This window comes from Eutrema salsugineum, unplaced genomic scaffold (assembly GCF_000478725.1).
Source record: "Eutrema salsugineum unplaced genomic scaffold, Eutsalg1_0 scaffold_12, whole genome shotgun sequence".
In the NCBI taxonomy this organism is placed as follows: Eukaryota; Viridiplantae; Streptophyta; class Magnoliopsida; order Brassicales; family Brassicaceae; genus Eutrema; species Eutrema salsugineum.
Genome location: NW_006256895.1, coordinates 2,860,137 through 2,878,819, shown reverse-complemented (window position 1 = coordinate 2,878,819; position 18,683 = coordinate 2,860,137). Strand labels below are relative to the sequence as shown.

General features: G+C 43.5%; 13 non-coding genes and 3 pseudogenes across 13 annotated transcripts; all 16 read right to left on the bottom strand.

Annotated features, from left to right (window-relative positions):
- Positions 1-364: 364 nt before the first annotated feature.
- On the bottom strand, positions 365-483 carry LOC112089642. The gene has a single exon (XR_002901267.1). It is a non-coding gene; the product is annotated as a 5S ribosomal RNA (ribosomal RNA).
- Positions 484-893: 410 nt separating this feature from the next.
- Positions 894-1,012, bottom strand: LOC112089603. The gene has a single exon (XR_002901235.1). It is a non-coding gene; the product is annotated as a 5S ribosomal RNA (ribosomal RNA).
- Positions 1,013-1,416: 404 nt separating this feature from the next.
- LOC112089311 lies at positions 1,417-1,533 on the bottom strand (annotated as a pseudogene).
- Positions 1,534-1,939: 406 nt separating this feature from the next.
- On the bottom strand, positions 1,940-2,058 carry LOC112089639. Its single transcript, XR_002901264.1, has one exon. It is a non-coding gene; the product is annotated as a 5S ribosomal RNA (ribosomal RNA).
- A 408-nt stretch (positions 2,059-2,466) lies between these two features.
- LOC112089649 lies at positions 2,467-2,585 on the bottom strand. Its single transcript, XR_002901274.1, has one exon. It is a non-coding gene; the product is annotated as a 5S ribosomal RNA (ribosomal RNA).
- Positions 2,586-2,992: 407 nt separating this feature from the next.
- Positions 2,993-3,111, bottom strand: LOC112089641. Its single transcript, XR_002901266.1, has one exon. It is a non-coding gene; the product is annotated as a 5S ribosomal RNA (ribosomal RNA).
- Positions 3,112-3,521: 410 nt separating this feature from the next.
- Positions 3,522-3,640, bottom strand: LOC112089316 (annotated as a pseudogene).
- A 406-nt stretch (positions 3,641-4,046) lies between these two features.
- Positions 4,047-4,165, bottom strand: LOC112089592. The gene has a single exon (XR_002901225.1). It is a non-coding gene; the product is annotated as a 5S ribosomal RNA (ribosomal RNA).
- Positions 4,166-4,575: 410 nt separating this feature from the next.
- LOC112089310 lies at positions 4,576-4,696 on the bottom strand (annotated as a pseudogene).
- Positions 4,697-5,102: 406 nt separating this feature from the next.
- On the bottom strand, positions 5,103-5,219 carry LOC112089651. Its single transcript, XR_002901276.1, has one exon. It is a non-coding gene; the product is annotated as a 5S ribosomal RNA (ribosomal RNA).
- Positions 5,220-5,626: 407 nt separating this feature from the next.
- On the bottom strand, positions 5,627-5,745 carry LOC112089580. The gene has a single exon (XR_002901215.1). It is a non-coding gene; the product is annotated as a 5S ribosomal RNA (ribosomal RNA).
- A 411-nt stretch (positions 5,746-6,156) lies between these two features.
- LOC112089479 lies at positions 6,157-6,275 on the bottom strand. The gene has a single exon (XR_002901117.1). It is a non-coding gene; the product is annotated as a 5S ribosomal RNA (ribosomal RNA).
- A 406-nt stretch (positions 6,276-6,681) lies between these two features.
- Positions 6,682-6,800, bottom strand: LOC112089638. The gene has a single exon (XR_002901263.1). It is a non-coding gene; the product is annotated as a 5S ribosomal RNA (ribosomal RNA).
- Positions 6,801-7,209: 409 nt separating this feature from the next.
- LOC112089523 lies at positions 7,210-7,328 on the bottom strand. The gene has a single exon (XR_002901161.1). It is a non-coding gene; the product is annotated as a 5S ribosomal RNA (ribosomal RNA).
- Positions 7,329-7,736: 408 nt separating this feature from the next.
- LOC112089645 lies at positions 7,737-7,855 on the bottom strand. The gene has a single exon (XR_002901270.1). It is a non-coding gene; the product is annotated as a 5S ribosomal RNA (ribosomal RNA).
- A 406-nt stretch (positions 7,856-8,261) lies between these two features.
- On the bottom strand, positions 8,262-8,380 carry LOC112089512. Its single transcript, XR_002901150.1, has one exon. It is a non-coding gene; the product is annotated as a 5S ribosomal RNA (ribosomal RNA).
- Positions 8,381-18,683: the final 10,303 nt, after the last annotated feature.

The window sequence follows — 18,683 nt, the reverse complement described above, 5'->3', positions numbered from 1 at the left end:
GAGTCCGCCAATGAAATCTCTTCGCGTGTGTTGCACTGTTTATATGGGGTTCCCGCCCAGCTGCGACGAGCATTCGTACCAAGACATATAAGTTAGGACACCACGTTTGACGACACTAAAACCGGGACTTATGTTTTAGAAAAACGCCCAGAAGAGGGTCTAAAACTCAAATTTTGGCCTCGTAAACCGCACCCTTGGTCTTTAGACTCTTGGGCAAGCTCGAGAGCACTCTAGGGGCTTTCCAACACGTTGTTGTAGGAGGCGTGATTCCACACGGTCTAGAAATAGCGTCCTTCGGAAGATGCCTTGTTTTTCAAATGAAAAGACCAAAAAAAAAAAACAAAAGAATCAAGAGGAACAAAAAAGGGTGCAACACGAGGACTTCCCGGGAGATCACTCATCCTAGTACTACACTCGCCCAAGCACGCTTAACTGCGGAGTTCTGATGGGATTCAGTGCACTAGTGCTGGCATAATCGCACCTATCAGTATATGTATCGCATTAGCATATATCCTTTGGCTTTGAGTCCGCAATGAAATCTCTTTGTGTGTGTTGCACTGTTTATATGGGTTTTCCGGCCCAGCTGCGACGAGCATTCGTGCCAAGATATATAAGTTAGGACACCACGTTTGACGACACTAAAACCGAGGCTTATGTTTTAAAAAAACGCCCGGAAGAGGGTCTTAAACTCAAAATTTTGGCCTCGTAAATCGCACCCTTGGTCTTTAGACTCTTGGGAAAGCCTGAGAGCTCTCTAGGGACTTTCCGAAAAGTTGTTGTAGGAGCCCTGGTTCCACACGGTCTAGAAATAGCGTCCTTCGGAAGATGCCTTGTTTTTCAAATGAAAAGACCAAAAAAAAAAATAAAAACAAAAGAATCAAGAGGAACAAAAAAAGGTGCAACACGAGGACTTCCCGGGAAGTCACCCATCCTAGTACTACTCTCGCCCAAGCATGCTTAACTGCGGTGTTCTGATGGGATTCGGTGCATTAGTGCTGGTATGGTCGCACCCATCAGTATATGTATCGCATTAGCATATATCCTTTGGCTTTGAGTCCGCAATGAAATCTCTTCGCATGTGTTGCACTGTTTATATAGGTTTTCCCGCCCAGCTGCGACGAGCATTCGTGCCAAGATATATAAGTTAGGACACCACGTTTGACGACACTAAAACCGAGGCTTAGTTTTAGAAAAACGCCCGGAAGAGGGTCTAAAACTCAAAATTTTGGCCTCGTAAACTGCACCCTTGGTCTTTAGACTCTTGGGCAAGCCCGAGAGCACTCTAGGGGATTTCCGAAAAGTTGTTGTAGGAGGCGTGGTTCCACACGGTCTAGAAATAGCGTCCTTCGGAAGATGCCTTGTTTTTCAAATGAAAAGACCAAAAAAAAAAACAAAAAAATCAAGAGGAACAAAAAAGGGGTGCAACACGAGGACATCCCAAGAGGTCACCCATCCTAGTACTACTCTCGCCCAAGCACGCTTAACTGCGGTGTTCTGATGGGATCCATTATTAGTGCTGATATGATCGCACCCGTTAGTATATGTATCGCATTAGCATATATCCTTTGGCTTTGAGTCCGCAATGAAATCTCTTCGTTTGTGTTGCACTGTTTATATGGGCTTCCCGCCCAGCTGCGACGAGCATTCGTACCAAGATATATAAGTTAGGACACCACGTTTGACGACACTAAAACCAGGGTTTATGTTTTAGAAAAACGCCCAGAAGAGGGTCTAAAACTCAAATTTTGGCCTCGGAAACCGCACCCTTGGTCTTTAGACTCTTGGGCAAGCCCGAGAGCACTCTAGGGGCTTTCCGAAGAGTTGTTGTAGGAGGCCTGGTTCCACACGGTCTAGAAATAGCGTCCTTCGGAAGATGCCTTGTTTTTCAAATGAAAACACCAAAAAAAAATAAAAACAAAAGAATCAAGAGGAACAAAAAAAGGTGCAACACGAGGACTTCCCGGGAGGTCACCCAACCTAGTACTACTCTCGCCCAAGCACGCTTAACTGCGGTGTTCTGATGGGATTCGGTGCATTAGTGCTGCTATGATCGCACCCATCACTATATGTATCGCATTAGCATATATCCTTTGGCTTTGAGTCCGCAATGAAATCTCTTCGCGTGTGTTGCACTGTTTATATAGGTTTTCCCGCCTAGCTGCGACAAGCATTCGTTCCAAGATATATAAGTTAGGACACCACGTTTGACGACACTAAAACCGAGGCTTATTTTTAGAAAGACGCCCGAAAGAGGGTCTAAAATTCAAAATTTTGGCCTCGTAAACCGCACCCTTGGTCTTTAGACTCTTGGGCAAGCCCGAGAGCACTCTAGGGGCTTTTCGAAAAGTTGTTGTAGGAGGCGTGGTTCCACACGGTCTAGAAATAGCGTCCTTCGGAAGATGCCTTGTTTTTCAAATGAAAAGACCAAAAAAAAAAAAAAAACAAAAGAATCAAGAGGAACAAAAAAGGGTGCAACACAAGGACTTCCCGGGAGGTCACCCATCCTAGTACTACACTCGCCCAAGCACGCATAACTGCGGAGTTCTGATGGGATTCAGTGCACTAGTGCTGATATAATCGCACCCATCAGTATATGTATCGCATTAGCATATATCCTTTGGCTTTGAGTCCGCAATGAAATCTCTTCGCGTGTGTTGCACTGTTTATATGGGTTTTCCCGCCCAGCTGCGACGAGCATTCGTGCCAAGATATATAAGTTAGGACACCACGTTGACGACACTAAAACCGAGGCTTATGTTTTAAAAAACGCCCGGAAGAGGGTCTTAAACTCAAAATTTTGGCATCGTAAACCGCACCCTTGGTCTTTAGACTCTTGGGCAAGCCTGAGAGCACTGTAGGGGCTTTCCGAAAAGTTGTTGTAGGAGGCCTGGTTCCACACGGTCTAGAAATAGCGTCCTTCGGAAGATCCCTTGTTTTTCAAATGAAAAGACCAAAAAATAAATAAAAACAAAAGAATCAAGAGGAACTAAAAAAGGTGCAACACGAGGACTTCCCGGGAGGTCACCCATCCTAGTACTACTCTCGCCTAAGCACGCTTAACTGCGGAGTTGTGATGGGATTCGGTGCATTAGTGCTGGTATGATCGCACCCATCAGTATATGTATCGCATTAGCATATATCCTTTGGCTTTGAGTCCGCAATGAAATCTCTTCGCGTGTGTTGCACTGTTTATATGAGTTTTCCCGCCCAGCTGCGACGAGCATTCGTTCCAAGATATATAAGTTAGGACACCACGTTTGACGACACTAAAACCGAGGCTTATGTTTTAGAAAAACGCCTGGAAGAGGGTCTAAAACTCAAAATTTTGGCCTTGTAAACCGCACCCTTGGTCTTTAGACTGTTGGGCAAGCCCGAGAGCACTCTAGGGGCTTTCCGAAAAGTTATTGTAGGAGGCGTGGTTCCACACGGTCTAGAAATGGCGTCCTTCGGAAGATGCCTTGTTTTTCAAATGAAAAGACCAAAAAAAAAAATAAAAACAAAAGAATCAAAAGGAACAAAAAAGGGTGCAACACGAGGACTTCCTGGGAGGTCACCCATCCTACTACTACTCTCGCCCAAGCACGCTTAACTGCGGTGTTGTGATGGGATTCAGTGCATTAGTGCTGGTATAATAGCACCCGTTAGTATATGTATCGCATTAGCATATATCCTTTGGCTTTGAGTCCGCAATGAAATATCTTCGCGTGTGTTGCACTGTTTATATGGGTTTTCGCACCCAGCTGTGACGAGCATTCGTTCCAAGATATATAAGTTAGGACACCACGTTTGACGACACTAAAACCGAGGCTTATGTTTTAGAAAAACGCCTGGACGAGGGTCTAAAACCCAAAATTTTGGCCTCGTAAACCGCACCCTTGGTCTTTAAACTCTTGGGCAAGCCCGAGAGCACTCTAGGGGCTTTTCGGAAAGTTGGTGTAGGAGGCGTGGTTCCCCCCGGTCTAGAAATAGCGTCCTTCGAAAGATGCATTGTTTTTCAAATGAAACGACCAAAAAAATAAAAACAAAAGAATCAAGAGGAACAAAAAAGGGTGCAACACGAGGACTTCCCGAGAGGTCACCCATCCTAGTACTACTCTCGCCTAAGCACGCTTAACTGCGGAGTTGTGATGGGATTCGGTGCATTAGTGCTGGTATGATCGCACCCATCAGTATATGTATCGCATTAGCATATATCCTTTGGCTTTGAGTCCGCAATGAAATCTCTTCGCGTGTGTTGCACTGTTTATATGGGTTTTCCGGCCCAGCTGCGACGAGCATTCGTGCCAAGATATATAAGTTAGGACACCACGTTTGACGACACTAAAACCGAGGCTTATGTTTTAAAAAAACGCCCGGAAGAGGGTCTTAAACTCAAAATTTTGGCCTCGTAAACCGCACCCTTGGTCTTTAGACTCTTGGGCAAGCCTGAGAGCACTCTAGGGACTTTCCGAAAAGTTGTTGTAGGAGCCCTGGTTCCACACGGTCTAGAAATAGCGTCCTTCGGAAGATGCCTTGTTTTTCAAATGAAAAGACCAAAAAAAAAAATAAAAACCAAAGAATCAGAGGAACCAAAAAAAGGTGCAACACGAGGACTTCCCGGGGAGGTCACCCATTCCTAGTACTACTCTCGCCCAAGCATGCTTAACTGCGGTGTTCTGATGGGATTCGGTGCATTAGTGCTGGTATGGTCGCACCCATCAGTATATGTATCGCATTAGCATATATCCTTTGGCTTTGAGTCCGCAATGAAATCTCTTCGCATGTGTTGCACTGTTTATATAGGTTTTCCCGCCCAGCTGCGACGAGCATTCGTGCCAAGATATATAAGTTAGGACACCACGTTTGACGACACTAAAACCGAGGCTTAGTTTTAGAAAAACGCCCGGAAGAGGGTCTAAAACTCAAAATTTTGGCCTCGTAAACTGCACCCTTGGTCTTTAGACTCTTGGGCAAGCCCGAGAGCACTCTAGGGGATTTCCGAAAAGTTGTTGTAGGAGGCGTGGTTCCACACGGTCTAGAAATAGCGTCCTTCGGAAGATGCCTTGTTTTTCAAATGAAAAGACCAAAAAAAAAAAAACAAAAAAATCAAGAGGAACAAAAAAGGGGTGCAACACGAGGACTTCCCAAGAGGTCACCCATCCTAGTACTACTCTCGCCCAAGCACGCTTAACTGCGGTGTTCTGATGGGATCCATTATTAGTGCTGATATGATCGCACCCGTTAGTATATGTATCGCATTAGCATATATCCTTTGGCTTTGAGTCCGCAATGAAATCTCTTCGTATCGACATTACTGTTTATATGGGTTTTCCCACCCAGCTGTGACGAGCATTCGTTCCAAGATATATAAGTTAGGACACCACGTTTGACGACACTAAAACCGAGGCTTATGTTTTAGAAAAACGCCTGGACGAGGGTCTAAAACCCAAAATTTTGGCCTCGTAAACCGCACCCTTGGTCTTTAGACTCTTGGGCAAGCCCGAGAGCACTCTAGGGGCTTTTCGGAAAGTTGTTGTAGGAGGCGTGGTTCCACACGGTCTAGAAATAGCGTCCTTCGAAAGATGCATTGTTTTTCAAATGAAAAGACCAAAAAAAAAAAAAACAAAAGAATCAAGAGGAACAAAAAAGGGTGCAACACGAGGACTTCCCGAGAGGTCACCCATCCTAGTACTACTCTCGCCTAAGCACGCTTAACTGCGGAGTTGTGATGGGATTCGGTGCATTAGTGCTGGTATGATCGCACCCATCAGTATATGTATCGCATTAGCATATATCCTTTGGCTTTGAGTCCGCAATGAAATCTCTTCGCGTGTGTTGCACTGTTTATATGGGTTTTCCCGCCCCAGCTGCGACGAGCATTCGTGCCAAGATATATAAGTTAGGACACCACGTTTGACGACACTAAAACCGGGCTTATGTTTTAAAAAAACGCCCGGAAGAGGGTCTTAAACTCAAAATTTTGGCCTCGTAAACCGCACCCTTGGTCTTTAGACTCTTGGGCAAGCCTGAGAGCACTCTAGGGGCTTTCCGAAAAGTTGTTGTAGGAGGCCTGGTTCCACACGGTCTAGAAATAGCGTCCTTCGGAAGATGCCTTGTTTTTCAAATGAAAAGACCAAAAAAAAAAAAACAAAAAAAAAACTTAAGAGGAACAAAAAAGGGGTGCAACACGAGGACTTCCCGGGAAGTCACCCATCCTAGTACTACTCTCGCCCAAGCACGCCTAACTGCGGTGTTCTGATGGGATCCGGTGCATTAGTGCTGATATGATCGCACCCGTTAGTATATGTATCGCATTAGCATTATTCTTTGGCTTTGAGTCCGCAATGAAATCTCTTCGTTTGTGTTGCACTGTTTATATGGGCTTCCCGCCCAGCTGCGACGAGCATTCGTACCAAGATATATAAGTTAGGACACCACGTTTGACGACACTAAAACCGGGGCTTATGTTTTAGAAAAACGCCCAGAAGAGGGTCTAAAACTCAAATTTTTGGCCTCGTAAACCGCACCCTTGGTCTTTAGACTCTTGGGCAAGCCCGAGAGCACTCTAGGGGCTTTCCGAAAAGTTGTTGTAGGAGGCGTGGTTCCACACGGTCTAGAAATAGCGTCCTTCGGAAGATGCCTTGTTTTTCAAATGAAAACACCAAAAAAAAATAAAAACAAAAGAATCAAGAGGAACAAAAAAAGGTGCAACACGAGGACTTCCCGGGAGGTCACCCAACCTAGTACTACTCTCGCCCAAGCACGCTTAACTGCGGTGTTCTGATGGGATTCGGTGCATTAGTGCTGCTATGATCGCACCCATCACTATATGTATCGCATTAGCATATATCCTTTGGCTTTGAGTCCGCAATAAAATCTCTTCGCGTGTGTTGCACTGTTTATATAGGTTTTCCCGCCTAGCTGCGACAAGCATTCGTTCCAAGATATATAAGTTAGGACACCACGTTTGAACGACACTAAAACCGAGGCTTATTTTTAGAAAGACGCCCGAAAGAGGGTCTAAAATTCAAAATTTTGGCCTCGTAAACCGCACCCTTGGTCTTTAGACTCTTGGGCAAGCCCGAGAGCACTCTAGGGGCTTTTCGAAAAGTTGTTGTAGGAGGCGTGGTTCCACACGGTCTAGAAATAGCGTCCTTCGGAAGATGCCTTGTTTTTCAAATGAAAAGACCAAAAAAAAAAAAAAAACAAAAGAATCAAGAGGAACAAAAAAGGGTGCAACACAAGGACTTCCCGGGAGGTCACCCATCCTAGTACTACACTCGCCCAAGCACGCTTAACTGCGGAGTTCTGATGGGATTCAGTGCACTAGTGCTGATATAATCGCACCCATCAGTATATGTATCGCATTAGCATATATCCTTTGGCTTTGAGTCCGCAATGAAATCTCTTCGCGTGTGTTGCACTGTTTATATGGGTTTTCCCGCCCAGCTGCGACGAGCATTCGTGCCAAGATATATAAGTTAGGACACCACGTTTGACGACACTAAAACCGAGGCTTATGTTTTAAAAAACGCCTGGAAGAGGGTCTTAAACTCAAAATTTTGGCATCGTAAACCGCACCCTTGGTCTTTAGACTCTTGGGCAAGCCTGAGAGCACTCTAGGGGCTTTCCGAAAAGTTGTTGTAGGAGGCCTGGTTCCACACGGTCTAGAAATAGCGTCCTTCGGAAGATCCCTTGTTTTTCAAATGAAAAGACCAAAAAATAAATAAAAACAAAAGAATCAAGAGGAACTAAAAAAGGTGCAACACGAGGACTTCCCGGGAGGTCACCCATCCTAGTACTACTCTCGCCTAAGCACACTTAACTGCGGAGTTGTGATGGGATTCGGTGCATTAGTGCTGGTATGATCGCACCCATCAGTATATGTATCGCATTAGCATATATCCTTTGGCTTTGAGTCCGCAATGAAATCTCTTCGCGTGTGTTGCACTGTTTATATGAGTTTTCCCGCCCAGCTGCGACGAGCATTCGTGCCAAGATATATAAGTTAGGACACCACGTTTGACGACACTAAAACCGGGCTTATGTTTTAAAAAAACGCCCGGAAGAGGGTCTTAAACTCAAAATTTTGGCCTCGTAAACCGCACCCTTGGTCTTTAGACTCTTGGGCAAGCCCGAGAGCACTCTAGGGGCTTTCCGAAAAGTTGTTGTAGGAGGCGTGGTTCCACACGGTCTAGAAATAGCGTCCTTCGGAAGATGCCTTGTTTTTGAAATGAAAGGACCAAAAAAAAAAAAAACAAAAGAATCAAGAGGAACAAAAAAGGGTGCAACACGAGGACTTCCCGGGAGGTCACCCATCCTAGTACTACTCTCGCCCAAGCACGCTTAACTGCGGAGTTCTGATGGGATTCAGTGCACTAGTGCTGGTATAATCGTACCCATCAGTACATGTATCGCATTAGCATATATCATTTGGCTTTGAGTTCGCAATGAAATCTCTTCGCTTGTGTTGCACTGTTTATATGGGTTTTCCCGCCCAGCTGCGACGAGCATTCGTGCCAAGATATATAAGTTAGGACACCACGTTTGACGACACTAAAACTGAGGCTTATGTTTAAAAAAAATGCCCTGAAGGGGGTCTTAAACTCAAAATTTTGGCATCGTAAACCGCACCCTTGGTCTTTAGACTCTTGGGGAAGCCTGAGAGCACTCTAGGGGCTTTCCGAAAAGTAGTTGTAGGAGGCCTGGTTCCACACGGTCTAGAAATAGCGTCCTTCGGAAGATGCCTTGTTTTGAAATGAAAAGACCAAAAAAAAAAAAAACAAAAGAATCAAGAGTAACCAAAAAGGGGTGTATATGTATCGCACCCGTTTGTATATGTATCGCATTAGCATATTGATAGTAGGAATTTTTCAATCCTTGATCAATTCCTCAACTACTCATGTCATTGTAGCACTTGAGGTATCAATCCAAATGGAGAGATTCTAGACACTAGAACTATGAGGAGCTATCTTAATTCAAGTCTAATAAGCAGATGAGTTGGTAACAAGGTGATCTAAAAACATAAAGCAAACAAGAACAAGCAGTAATTAAGAATTAAACAAGCAAGAGAAACTAAACAAACACTCAAATTCAAATAAAGAGAAAACTAAACCTCTAGATGTGATCATTGATCAGGGTGCTTTAAATGTGAATTCATGATGCTAAGCAAACAATACAACACTTGCTATTCTTTAGTCTAGACTTCCAAATCAGATTAATTCATTCTCATTACAAAAATCCCTTTGTTAATTACCAATTCAAGACTAATTCCCATTAGATGAATAAACAATCAACAAGCATAAGGTTCCAAGTCTAAAATGACCAGACAGCCTCTTTGTGCATCAAAATAAGAGCTAAGAAAGACTGAATCTTATACAGAAAGATAAAGCAAACATCACATGATCTCAAATTCCAATTAACTTAGAACTCTAATCTAGATTAATCCTCTCATGAAGGCACTAACCTCTACACTAATCCATTTTCAAACCAAATCATCATTTGTGAAATATGAATCAATGAGCATTAAGAAACAGTTCTAATATGTCATTCATGTATTTAACAATCATTCCCATGATGTGATAACTAAGAGCTTTCAAGGCTCTTTATAGAGGTTATCAATCCCCTGTCTTGTAGTACAAGGGGTTTATCAATCCAGATGTGGTGTTAGACACTAAACTATGTGATCAAGTTCTTAATTCAAGCAAACAATAGTGGTTTTGATTATCTAAAGACAACTACAAACTTAAACAGGATTAAAGACTAATGAAATGATTAAACAAGAACTAAACAATGACAAATGATAAGAATGTATGAATGATGATGAGAAAGGTCTTAGACATGATAATGGATTAGGGTGCCTTCAGTGATAAACTAATGAGCTAATGAATCATATGATCAAGCAAACCATTCATTATAAACATCTTTAATTAAGTTAATCCTCTCATGAAGGTATTAACTCCTATGCTAAAACAGTTTCTAACCCAATCATCATCAGTGAAACATGAGTTAACAAGCATTAAGAATCAGTTTAATCTGTCATTTAAGCATATAGACAATCATTCCCATGATGAATAACACTTAAACCTCTAACAACCTTGGTTCAGGCATTTCATCAAACACTTTTGGTGCATGAAATGCTCAGAATCTAGACCACATATGATTTGTATGGATCTAGCATAGAGAACAAGTTGTAGAGAATGGAATATGCATGATCTAACCCCCAAGCTCACTAATCTACCACTTAAGCACCCTAATCTACATATCTAAGACCTTAATATGGAGATTACTCACTAATCATGATCAACACACTAGATCCTTTGCAAGATGTGTTGTTAATCATGATTAGAAGTGTATAGATGAAGAGATATATGATAGATTCAGAAGAAAACAGCTTTAAACACAAAGATCTCTTAGACTCTCTTGATTAAACACTCAATAATCGATATTTCTCTTCTTAGTGGAGTCTTTTTCACAAAAGAGGAAAGAGACAAAAGGAATAAAGCTTAGTTTTCTTTGGAAAAAACCCTAAAAAGTATTTATATCTCTCTAAAAACGAACCGGGTCAGCCCGGAACAAACCGGGTCCTGACCCGGCTTTAATGGATAAAGTGGGAATCCTGCGGGTTGGTCCAGTGTCTCCTAGGTAGCATGCCCAAATCGCAGTAGATGAAGAACTTGTCTTGTGAGACTTAAATCGCTTTGTCTTAGCCGCACGCCCAAGTAGGGGTGTTTTGCGAGTCTTGCTGCGGCTTAATCTTCTTCCTCTTCAACTCGCAGGACCAAGGCGGTTTCTGGGGAATGTACAAACCGTGCGGGTTGGTATCCATTACACTCAGGTCGCAGGCTCAAGTCGGAGTAGATTGCGAGTGATCGTGCGGCTTAGTTCCAGGCGCGGCCAACTCGCATGCCTAAGTCGCACGATTGTGGACTTAGCGTTTTTCATGCTCGGGAACCTCAGACCTCATCTAGTAATAGCTTACCCGCACTTCTCAAATCGCAGCATCAATTTCCAGGCATTCATCTTCAGGCCTGCGAGTTAACCAGGTCGCAAGACTATCTCGCAGCATTCAGAGCAGCTTGGACCACTTCGCATTCCGGAGAGTGTAACTTATAAGATACTTGTCCGAATTGAGTGATTCCGGTTGCAGAGGACAGAGGACTCATATATATCCAACTTTGGTAAAGGAAGTTTCGGTGCTTGGGAAGTGGAAGGCTTCCTGGAGGGCTCATCTTTGCAGTGCATTTACACGATCAGAGAGAGGCGTCTAGACATGTGTCCATTCCGGAGAGCGTATCTTCCTGCTCATAGCTCCGAATTGAATGATCTTGGACGTTCTGGAAAGAGGACTCAAATTTATCTGATTCTAATGAAGAACCCGGAAACTGAATCGGCCTGGAAGTGCACCGTCCTTCGCATTCTTCACAGCTCATCGGCTTGGTCCTGAACAGCAGCGAGACAGGGGTTCCTTCCGACGAGCTTAACTTTCTGCTCACGCGTCCGAATTCCATGATTCCACTTGATATGGAACCGTGATCCAATCCTCTCCAACTTCGATGAAGCACCCGACAACTGAATTGGACCGGAAGGTTCTCCGGACAGGCGATTTCGGAAACGTGTCTGCACCCGGAGATTTTGGCCGAGAGATTCAATAGCCGGTACGCGTTTTGGCCGATAAAGTCTACCCGCGGTACATGAAAATGGCCGATAAAAACCTTCCTGGTACGCGAGAATGGCCGATAAGCTCCAAAGACCCAATTTCACCATTTTTTAAGCCTCGACCACCATTCCACTTCCTGGATTCATCTTTCCAGTTCCAAATAGCTCCAAATACACATGATAAACACTCAAAACATGCAAAGACTCATTGGGACCTAATGCATCTCCTAAGTTCTAAAACAAACCCTAAGGACCTAAAATGCATGAAATAAAACATGACTTGGAATGAATTATGCAACCTAAATGATGCAAATTATGAACATATCAACTCCCCCACACTTGTCCTTTGCTTGTCCTCAAGCAAACAAGAACAAATGAGAGAGAGAGGTTGAATGCATGGGAGTTCACATTTCCTTTTTGAGAGAAGTGATCACAATGAGAATTCAAGTTCATGCTCAATTATGCAATGCAAAGCCATACTCAGATACATATCAACTCAGCAAGGAATCTCCACAAGTTCTTCTCTCTCTCAACTCTTTCACATTCATTAAGCTTTTATCAGTTGAATCTCATGATGCAATTTTTAAACAAGCTGGCTTGGCTAGGGAGAGGCTATGAGATTAAAATGATCTCATTAGTGTTCACGTGGGTTTAATGCAGCAAAGGGCTCTCTCTATGAATGATCAAACTTTGGCAGAATGCTAAAGGTAAAAAGCAACCTATGCATACAAGGGCAAAGACTCATCACACCCCACCCTCTACTCAAAGCTTTCTCTCTTTCTCACTCTCTCAAGAACCTCACTTTTCACACTTATCTTCCTCTCACTAGGGGACTTACTTTTCACTCTCACTCTCAAGTCTTGGAGTTCAAACTTTACACAGCTCTTTTTCTTTTGCAACCTCTAGCCTCCTTTTCTTCTTTCTTTTCAAAACATTTGAGCTCTTTGGCTTCTTTTCTTTTCCTTTTACTTAGAGGCTAGACTCTTTCTTTTCAACACACCAGAGCTCACTTTCTTTAACTCAAAACTCCAAGACTGATTTATTTTTCTTTCATCCCCCTAACTATTTCCACTTTCTCTTTTCCACTCATCTCACCTTTTTCCACTCACCAACAAGTCTTTTCCCCCACACTTATTCCTCGCCAAAACTCTCAGTTCCTTGATGTTGGAACACAGCACTCAATGAGACCTGCCCTTGTCGCTCTAAACCTAACACTTTCTTCTAAGTTTGATCCAAGGTGGCCTTTCAATTAACACACAAACATTGGCTTGAAAGAAGGATGGGTTCAAGGTGAGGGAACTGATCCATGATGCGGATTCAGCTACTTGAGCTAAGGAAAAAGGGTGGTAAAAACAATGGTTCTAGCTCAAGTATGTATATCGGTATCCACAAGCTTTTTAAACAATGCATCACAAGATATTTTCAAGTCAAGTTCAAGGTTCCCACTTAATTAGAGTTGAGTTCAATTCAAACTTGCTTCTCAGATTCATATCATTTCAGACTTTTCAAGCACAGAAAAAGATTCACAAGCATATTCAGTTCAAGTTCTCAAAGTGATGTACTCTCTAGAAAACCTATCATTAATCCCTGCAAGATGCAACCTACATGAACATGCAATCTAGACTCAATCCTAAAAATGAGAATGCAACTACATGATCATTTTTTTTTGTGAAAATTTTTCAGATTTTTCAATTTTTTTGGTTTTTATATGCACTTAGATGAGACTACATGAATATGCAACTAGAATGTGGCTCAAGACTCAAAGTGTAAAATAAGAACAGAGAAAACATGATTAGTAAAAGATGAAACTCCTCCCCCACACTTAAATAACACAGTCCCTTGTGTTATAAAAACATGAGAAAGGAGTGAAAACAAAACAAACAAGTAAAATGCAAAAAGAAAAAGAAAATCTACATGCATATTTACAAGGTTTTGAGTGTTACCTAAGAGCTGTTGAAGTCAGACCCCAATGAGTAAGAGGGGTTTGAAGTGTGACCGGGTGGTGTCTCCCAAGAGTGATGGCTTGCCTCATCAGACCCGTCGTCAAGATCCACCCAAGTTGTGCCATATGTGACCAGGGCTGTGTAGTTCATGGAACTCTCCCCAATTTCCTTTCTGTTCCTTGGTGAAACTGGTGCTGGAGCCCCACCTTTGCAAGGGTTTTCAAGCTTCTTGATCCTCTTCTTCATCTCCTTGATGCACTTGGCCATCTTGTGGATGGTTTTGTCTTGGTACTTGCACCATTGTTGGAGAATACCAATCTTTTGTTTAGCTCTGAACCCTGAAGTGCCTGGTTCCTCCCAGTTGTAATCATCAAAGTGGTATCTGTTTCCACCAAAACGTTTTTGAGGTGGAGGCAGATCAGCATCTTGAGCACCAGCAGCACTTGTGGTAGCATCTTCAGCGGTTGCTCTCTTTCCCTTGGAAGCTTCTTCTCTGCAAGCTTGCTTGTATGTGAGGATTGGTGGATCAGTTTGGACATTGTACAGCTCTTCCTTCAGCAAGAAGAAGTGAATGTTCCTCTTAACTTGGACTGTGGTGATGGAGGGATTGGGCAGGAGAGTTTGTGCTGGCTCACCGATGAGAGTCTTGAAGCTGTATACTGCCTTGGTACCCACTCTTCCTTGGAGGAAGCCAATCTTACACAAATGTGCTTCATTAATCAGATCAAACTTTGCCTTGTTCTCCTTGAATCTGTACCCCTTGGCTTTCAAAATCTTTGTTACCACCCATCCATGGGCCAGTTTTGCATCTTGCTTTGTAGAACCCCAAATGCACTTTTTGTAGAACATCAAAGACCTTGCTAATTGAGAGGCAAGGAAAAGTGGGTATTCATACCCTTCATAGGGTTCCCCATCTTCATGAGTTGGCATCAGCTGTTTCAGCCCCACACCAAGAAGCATCAGATCGCCTTTGTGAACTCTTCCAACATCGATTTTGAAGTAGAAGCTGTGAGAGAGAATCTTGTGAACATATCTCAGCACTGGATTCCTTATCCAAGATGATTTAGCTGTTCCAGTTGTGTACTTCCCAGAAGCAATTGATCTCCATAGAAGTTGGACCTCATCTTTTCTGAGATTGACCTGGTTGGAGAGAAGTTCATTTCTAGGTGTTGAAAACCCAAAAATCTCATTCAATTCCACATGTCCAAGCCCATCTCCTTGAATAATTCTTGAATCCCTTGGGTAGTAAATGAAAGCTTCAAAGGAAGCCAAGAACTCTTGAGATTCCTCTTCATAAGCAATCTCTCTCATCTCTAAAAGTGACTCAATACCCATGTTCCCAAGAAAAGTTTTGACATCTTCATAGATGCCAATCTTCTTCAGAAAGTCTACATCAGGGAACCTCCCTTGCTGGATCTCTATCTGTTGAAACTTAGCCAGATAATCAAGTGTTTCTGGTTCAGTTTTTTTGAACCTCTTTGATCCCTCTTCAATGGTGCCTTGTGAACCACCAGCTGAGCTGCTTGAGTCACTTTCAGTCTGGTCACTCTCAGAAACCACAGCCAACTGTTTCCCCTTCTTCTTGGAACCAGAAGCAACCACCAAAGCTTTTCCTTCATGCCTTGTCCTTTTTGGCGCTGGATCACACTTCCCTTGCTTTGTGGTATTCTTTGCTCCTTGACCTTTTTCTCTTGGCTGTGAAGACCCTGAGACCAAACCCTTGCCCTTTGATGCAGTACCCTTCTTCTTGGCCAGAGAGTTGGTTCTTTCAGTCATCTGCCAAGAGATTCTCAAAAACAATGTTAGTACAAGAACAAGCTTCACAAAATTCTCTAAAATTTTGAAAACATTTGTTGCAAGAATCGATTTTAAAACCACATGAACAAGTTTCTCAAGCCAAGAATCAATCCAATAAGTTCATAGAAATGAAAAAACAAGAGTGCAAAGCAAGGACTCAGCAAGAAACCAATCATCTCTTTTTTTTTTAAAAAAGTCGATTTTTTTTTCATGAATTACTTGCAACAATTTTCAAAACTCAAGAACAAGGAATTACAAACAAAGTGCTCTGTTTTCCAAGACTATCTAGCACCCTAGCATTTATAAAAATAATACCAAGGTCTAAAACAACCTATTAAAATCGATTCCACACCTTGAAGTTCAAAAATCACCATTGAAGAACATGGAAAAAGGTGAATTTTAACAGAATGAAATACCTTGGGATTAAGATGCAACGAGTTCGAAATGCAATCAGGATGATGTTAACAACTCAAAAACGAGTTCAGAGCACTTTGAATCAACAAATTTGGTGGAGAAATGAGAGAGATATGATGAAAACAATGGAGAGAAATGAGAGGAAGAGTTGCAAACTCGGGTTTATGGTGGGGAAGAGAGAGTGTGGGACAGGGTCAAGCCTTTGGACTGGTGGTCAATAGATCTATTTTGACCAGTCAAGGCTTTGATCCGTCCTTTTCTCGTTGACCGGCCTCCTTTTCTCTCCTTTGTGCGACCGGGAACCGTCGGGATCGAGCCGCATGACCGTCTCGGTGTAGAACCGGAAATGTTTTTGTGCTACCTGGGATCTTCTGTGCCTACCCCGCATGACCAAGTTACAGTAAAAGTCCTTCAGCTGGGTTTTATCTTTCCTCATTGCTGCTGTCTGGAACCCTTGCTTCCCAGCTAGCACGCCTAACTCGGAGTAATTTGCGAACATGTGTGCGGGTTACACTCCTTTGTTCCCAGGTAGCATGACTATCTCGCAGGGTTTGGGATTTAAAAACCTCGGGGTTCCTCTTCTAGTGCGGCCTGGCCTCCATATTTCCCAGGTAGCATGACTAGGTCGCAGGTTTTTGGACTTAAACACTTTGGCCTTTCTTTTCCTGCTGCGACCTGGTCTTCATGCTTCCCAGCTAGCACGCCTATCCCGGAGTAAATTGCGATCATACGTGCGGCCTAGTCTATATGTTCCCAGGTAGCATGACTAGGTCGCAGGTTTTTGGACTTAAGATATCTCGGCCATTCCTCTTTTGCTGCGACCTAGTCTCCTTGCTCCCAGCCAGCACGCCCATCTCGCACACCTTCACATTTAGGTGTTTGGCTCTTCTTGATTTCGTGCGGCCTGGTCACTAAGATTCCCAGCCAGCACGCCTAACCCGGAGTAAATTGCGAACATATGTGCGGCCTAACTCTTTTGTTTCCCAGGTCGCACTCCTTTCTCGCAGGTTTTCGCACTTAAACACCATCGGCATTCTTCTCATGCTGCGACTTGGTCTCCTTTTTTCCAGGTAGCAGGCCTAACTCGGAGTAATTTGCGAGTCTTCATGCGGCCTGGACTCCTCTCTTCTTACCCGCAACACCAGCTAGCACAACCTCGGACTTAGACATTTTGGACTGGTTCTGTTTGGTGCGGCCTGGTCTTCTTTTTCCCAGCCAGCACACCCAACTCGGAGTAATTTGCGAATGGATGTGCGGCCTAGCTTCCTCTCTTCTGACCCGCACTCTCAAGCCGCAGCATTTGGGACTTAAACACTTCGGGCCTCTTCATGGTTTTGTGCGGCTTGGTCTTCTTGCACCAGGTAGCACGCCTAACCCGGAGTAAATTGCGAGTTGGGCTGCGACTTAGCTTCCTTGGGTTTCAGGCCGCAGCAGCAGGTAGCAGAGTTTGGGACTTAGAATTCTTGGCCTTTCTTCTTTTGTATGTGGCCTGGCTCCTCTGCTCCTAGGTCGCACATCCAAGTAGGAGTGAATTACGAGTGTTGCTGCGGGTTGGATTCTTGGACACCAGCTAGCACAACCAACCCGCAGGATTTTCCACTTAGTCACCTTGGCCCTTTCTACTCCTTTGTGCGGCCTGGTCCTCTTTCACCAGGTAGCACGCCCAGGCCGGTGTAAATTACGAGTCCTGCTGCGGCCTGGGCTCTTCTTGATCCAAACCGCACACCTAGGTAGCACTGAGGCGTTCTCCAAGTTTTTCAGGCCCTAAACACTTCCCTCAGCCCTCTCACATGCTTCTCTCCATTCACCACTGAGCTATGTCCTCCAAAAATCACCTAGAACCTGAGACCAACTCACAAAACCCATCAAAAAGTTCTAAAACATAAAAGAAAATAGAAGAAATCAAAAGAACTATGTACAAAGATAAGCTTGGGGTGTCTCCCAAGAGCACTTTGTTTAAAGTCTCTAAGTTTGACTTTGGAAACCTGTTTAACAGGCTGGTGGTGGATCAAGAAGGGGAACTGATGTAGCTTCCTCCTTCTTTTGTGAAACCAGATAATGCTTGATCCTTTGTCCATTTACCACAAACTCTTGACCATTCTTTCCTTCCAAGACAACAGCTCCATATGGCCTGACTTCAAGAACCTTAAAGGGACCAGACCATCTAGACTTAAGTTTTCCAGGAAACAACTTAAGCCTAGAGTTGAATAGCAACACCAGATCACCATTCTTGAATTCCCTTTTCAGAATCTTTTGATCATGCAAAACTTTGGTCTTCTCCTTATAGATCTTTGAGCTCTCAAAAGCCTCAAGCCTAATCTCCTCAAGTTCATGGAGTTGCATGACCCTTTTCTCTTGAGCTGTCTTGATATCAAAGTTCAGCAACTTCACAGCCCACATAGCTTTGTACTCCAACTCAACAGGAAGGTGGCAGCTCTTCCCATATAGCAGACTGAAAGGTGATGTCCCAATTGGAGTTTTAAAGGCAGTCCTATAAGCCCACAATGCATCATCTAGCCTTTTTCTCCAATCTTTTCTGCTTGAGTTAACAATCCTCTCAAGAATGGCTTTGATCTGTCTATTAGATACCTCAACCTGGCCACTAGTTTGGGGATGATATGGAGTAGCTACCTTGTGTTTCACTCCATGCTTTCTCAACAAACCTTCCAAAGTCTTGTTCACAAAATGAGATTCTCCATCAGAGATAACAACCCTTGGAACTCCAAATCTTGGGAAGATAATGCTCTTGAACAGCTTCACTACAACCTTGGAATCATTGGTAGGGGAAGCAATGGCCTCAACCCATTTGGACACATAGTCCACACCAACAAGTATATACTGATTCCCATAGGATGAAATGAAGGGCCCCATAAACCCGATACTCCAAGGAAG